The following is a 5,550-nucleotide window of genomic DNA, read 5'->3' on the forward strand; positions in this document are numbered from 1 at the left end:
AGAAATTCTTGAAACTCTAAGCCAGGTGTAGTGGCACATGCCAGTAATCCCAGTGGCTCTGGAAGCAGAAGGATCACAAGTTCAAAGCCAGCTTCGGCAACTTACCGAGGCCCTAAGCAACTCAGAAGACCCTGTCTCTAAATAAAATACAAAAAAGGGCTGGTGATGTGGCTGAGTGATTAAGTACTCCTGGGTTCAATCCCTGGTACCAAAAACATAAAGAAAAGAAAAGAAAAGAAAAGAAAAGAAAAGAAAAGAAAAGAAAAGAAATACATCTCTTCAGTATTTTCCAAAATATTATTTCTTTATGACTATTTTCTCAAAAGCAGAATTTTTGAACTCCTTTTTAAGAGGAGATTACCAGATCCTCCCCTAAATTACCAGTGCACCTTCAGCATTCCAAAGAAGTCTTTTCATTATCTCATACAGAAATAAAACAATCACCTAACCATGTCTCCAAATTTTGTTATCAAAACTAAAAGCAAGACTGCAGTATGGGACTGGAGGCTACAGAAAAGCCATGGGTAAAGAAGTGTGCAGAGGATTAAATTCAGAAAGTTATGGAATTTGGGGCAAATAAAAGTATGTTTGGAAAATCCAAGGCCAGCACTATTAATAAAGTAGACTTGTTTTATGTGATACTAAGCACACAATCTTAATTACTTTAATAATCTCTAACATCACATAGGAGGGATACACCCTCCAGTTTCAAAAGGTGAGCCCTGCCCTATGAAACTTATCACATAAAACCAGTTTTATCTAGCTTCTTTTAAAAATGAATCTGTAAGTGAATTGCCTAACCGAATAAAGCTTTAGTATGACTCAATTTCATTTTAATTTCTTTAGGAAGTCATCCAAATACTTATGTAATTTTTGGCACAAATAGTCATTTGAAAGGTCACACAGAGTGAGCAAGAAGAATAACTTTCCCATTATTTGTCATTTCAAGATAGTGTATGTCCTTTTGCATATTGATTAGATCTCAGGGGAAAGTTGAAGATTACTTCTAAAGCCTTATTATTAAAACCTCAAGTAGATGCTAGGTGAAGAAATTTGCATAATGACTTTTAAAAGCATTATTTTAAAAAGTCTTTTCTAAGCAAGATAAAATTTATTCAACTAAATTGATAAAATATCCATTACATCTTGTTTTTATCAGGTTCTTTTCAACGTGTACATAACAGTTTTATTGTCTTCCATGTATGTCTTAGATTCACACTGAATAAGAATTAATCTCTGCTTTGGTATCACTGTAGCTTTAAAGGAAGAGAATTAAAAATTATTATGATATGATAAGATGGATTTAAAAAGCTGTTGGTATGAAAGAAATTTTGGGGAAAACAAGTATAAATAGAAGAGGTAATTTTCTCAGACTATTAGGCCTACTGAAGCCCCTTATTTAAACATCCCTGAAACCTAATTTTTTTTTCAGTGACACAAACAGATTTATTTAGGAAAGCAGATACTCATGCATGGGGGAATTCAGGATAGCTCAAGAGAAACATTTTTGGGGAAATACACATTAAATGGAGAATGTCAACCATGTTGAACATAAGAAACTTTTGGGGTAAAGCAAGAAGTACACATTCAAAGGAAGACACAGGTCACCTCCAGAGGGATAAACAGCAGCCCCTTGGTGTAGTGTGTTAGTATTTATAGAGGGACAATAGCTTGGGGCTGGACTAGAGGTGGAGCCAGGATGGAGTTACACATTTCACACCAGTTTTCCGAAAAATTGTGCATTGCCCTCATGTGACTATTTGCAGGCAAAAAGCTGAGTCATTGAAATGGACAAAGGATGTGGACGGGGTTGCTCAGGAGAGCTCATTTTGGATTTCAAAGGCTCATGGGTGTTTTCGTGCTTCTGAGACTCCAGTCTTTCTTTTTCTTTTTGCTATGTCTCCAAATTTCTTTCTCAGGATTAGTGGGAGAAAGGAGGGCAATAAGGCTTTGGGTATGATACAGAAATGGAAAGAATGAAAAGAACTGCAGAAGGCCTGGCTGCTCCCCAGGGCTCTGGGCAGCAAGAAGAGAACAGTCTCCTGATCCTCTTTTCAAGGTCCTGCTTGTTGCCCCACGTAACCACCTTTGGGTATACAGGTCTTGGGAGGAAACAGCTGAACTTCATATAGGTAGAGATCTTCTTCAGGCCCTCAAAGAGGGAACTAATATCTGAAATCTTTGAATCTCATTCAGGCACTTGGGGTCAAATATATGGTGCAGGTCAAGGGTATCGTAAGAAAGAAAATACAGGTGATCCTGTCACCAGCAAACCATGGCTGCTTCCCCAGGAACTGTGAAAAGAACTTCATCTTCTCAGGAAAACCCTCCAAGCACTCTGGCCAGTTTCTCAAAGTCTGGGCTATAGCAGACCCTGGTCAGCTGATTGGAGATGTCTATGACCTGATTCTTCTCTTCTGTTTCCCCATACAGGTTGTGCTTGCACAATGTAGTATAGGGTGACATTGCTCTGGGTGATCTAGTGAGCCCCATCAATCAAGTAGGACAGATCAGGAAAGTTCAGGCCCAGCTTCAATTTCTCATTTAGCCACTGGCTTCGGTCACAGTCAGGAGCATCCCCCATCATGCATCTCTTCTCCTTATAGCTTGGGTCTGTGTATTCCAGGAGCAGGTGGATGGCATGAGCCAGCCATGGATGTCCCAGTAACCCAGTATCGTGGGCATGGTACTGCAGTTGCAGATGAGCTGAATCAACCTAATGTAAGTATTAACCAAGATGTAATATGTCACTGAGAAAATCACGGCTTTTCAGGACCTAGAAACTTCTCAGTCATTTTCTTTTTATTTCAAAATCTTCTTTTCTACAACAAAGAAATGCTAGGCATGAATATTTCTCTATAATTTCCTATAGCTCATTTTGATACCTGTTTTATATACTTGCCATGAACAAACTTCTGCATATTCTCATGTATCCTACCATATTCACATGCACACACCTGGAAACACACACACACACACACACACCCCTACATTCCAGACCATGAAGGAAGACAAATTATATCTGGATCTTTTTTATCTTTTAAAATTCTTATTCCAGCATTCCAGAGACAATAGATGTTTAGCAAATGTTTATCAAGCTGAACTAAAGTTTGTTTTAATACTTGAAATTTTTAGCTCATATTTTCTGTAGAAAAAAAAAAAAAACATGGCACTAACAGATGGTGAACCCAACACAAGCAGAAGCTGAAAAAAAAAGAGAAAATGTCTAAATAAAATATCTGAAGGACTCCAAAAACTTACAGTACATTGACATGGTGTGCAGTCTAAATTTTATTTTTAATCAGTTTTATTATTATACCTAAGTTCAGCAAAAAATTTGCTGATAACTCAATATGGTAAATTTCCAGGGTTTTAGATTGCCTATTCAAAACCTAAAGCTGTGTTGACAAAAGGTATATCAAAGAGACTGATTGCACAGGCTTCTGATTAAATTAGTATTGGATGAGTTTTATTGCCTTCCTTTTTAATATCTTACCACTGAAAGCTCAGTGCAGGAAGGTTGAATTTAATTGTGTTATCAGGTTTCAGAAAGTATGGCTTTCCTTCCAGATTCTACCCACTTTTCCCTCTAGGGCAATTTCCTTTAATTAAAGAGGTAAGTGTTGCCTCTTGGGGTGGTATACCAAGAGGGAACTCTAAATTAAAGACCTAGAAAAGCTATGCACATATGGGATGAAGGTAAATGGATACAGATTTGATGTAGTAGAGGAATTGGGAGAGGAAGCAAGGAAGCCAGGCAGGCAGAAAGGGAGGGAGGGAAAGGTAGCAAAGAAGTGAAAGAAACTTCAATGAAAATGTAGGGCCAAATAGAGAACAAGTGTGTCTTTGTGAATTTAACCACACAGAGTCTGGTCAGGACTGTCTCCTCTTGATGTGGTCACCTGGAAGCCGCACTGCCTTGCATAATTCTCAAAGAATGGTATTAGTACTTCTCAGAATTGAACGGTGGAGACCTTGATAAAATGCTGATTCTGATCTCCTGTGGCTCTAGTGGGGCCTGAGAGTCTGTATTTTTCAAAAATTACCAAGTGATGCTGGAGTCTGGAAACCATGCTTCAAATAGCAAGATGTTCATTGGTGCACAGAGCAAGGAACTGGTTTTCTTCTCTTCAAATTCAAAAATGGAGCTTCCCAACCTTATCACTGTTGACATTTGGGGCTGGATAATTCTTTGCTGTGTGGGGCTGCCCTGTGCATTGTAGGATGTTTAATAGCATCCCTGGCCCCTACCCACTCAATTCTAATAGCATTCCCTCCCCTAATTTTGACAACCCCAAATGCCTCCTGATACTGATAAAATTGCTTCAGGGCAGGGAGGGAATAGATGAACTGAGAACCACTAAAATAGAAGACATGATAGGGATATTTTAGGGGGAAAGACTGTCAGATATAATGCATGCATCTTTGTAAAAGCATCCCTGTGTCTTACAGCTTCTAACATCAGTTCTGTGCCAGCTCTGACCCTTATCCAACCTTGGCCTTCCTTTAGAAAAATAGCAGTGGGGGAACAGTGGTGGAAGTCCTCATGCCAACACCTCAAATGAAAACATTACAACTCAGCCAGCTGCAGCCTGGCCTCCCTCCTGTCATCCAAGAACCACCCCCTCCATTTGCTGCAGAGCTGGCAGGATCTCAGAATATTTCTGGCAACCAGGAATAAAATTCTTTGTACCTATTCTTAGGCTTTGGGTACAGGTTAAACTAGTACAATTTTTTACTATTTTCAGTTTATGTTAAATCAGATACAGAAAAAAAAGTTTTAATGTCACCTCTCCAGCTGGATCTGAGATTCATTCCTTTCTAGTGCTTTAAGAAGCAAACAGAAAATATTTTTAGAAGACTTCAAAACTATAGGAGCTGTTAACATGGCCCATAGGGTGAGTTTTAGTTTCTTCCTCCTGGGGATAAAAAAAACCAGTAAAGATGTATCTTCTGGCATCAAATTCTCAGCCTCCGAAGGGCAGAGAGCTGGGTTGACTAAATGGAAGCACCTTCAGAGATTTATCCTTAAACCTTATCTTCTGCACTGGGGCTTCTGTCCAGACTTCCCACTTTGGAAACCTCTTTTGACTTGCTCCTCCAAATTCAAAGAACTTAAGTTCCAGAACAGGAAGTAAGGCTTGATAGAAGAAATATGACATAGTTAGAAAGAAAACATAAAGGAAGGACAAGGGGGAAAGATTCTAATTCAGAAATTCTGCATGTCTTTCCAGGCTCTCACTCCCTCTCACACAGGCCGGTCTCCTGTGAAGGCCTATTCAAATTCCTGGGAAATCTGTAAATCTACCTGGGCACTGCAAATTAACCCTCAAATAGATAGATTAAGTAATATCTATCTATATTCTATCTTGAGGAACCTATAATTTAGGGGAATTTCCTGCACAATCTACTGATCAGATAATGAAGACCCCATCAGTCTGAGGATCCGGAGAATGACCAGACTGCCAGAGCTGTCTTGAGAGCACTGGATTGACATCATTCCTACTTTCCTTTCCATACCCACACCTCACCAAGTTTCCTTTAAAGAAA

General features: G+C 39.1%; 1 pseudogene across 1 annotated transcript; it reads right to left on the bottom strand.

Annotated features, from left to right (window-relative positions):
* Positions 1-1,921: 1,921 nt before the first annotated feature.
* On the bottom strand, positions 1,922-2,685 carry LOC306637673 (glutathione S-transferase Mu 1-like; annotated as a pseudogene). The gene has a single exon. The product of its transcript is annotated as a glutathione S-transferase Mu 1-like (transcript).
* Between the last annotated feature and the right edge of the window lie 2,865 nt (positions 2,686-5,550).

This window comes from Sciurus vulgaris (assembly GCF_902686455.1).
Source record: "Sciurus vulgaris genome assembly, chromosome: 10".
NCBI classification, from domain to species: Eukaryota; Metazoa; Chordata; class Mammalia; order Rodentia; family Sciuridae; genus Sciurus; species Sciurus vulgaris.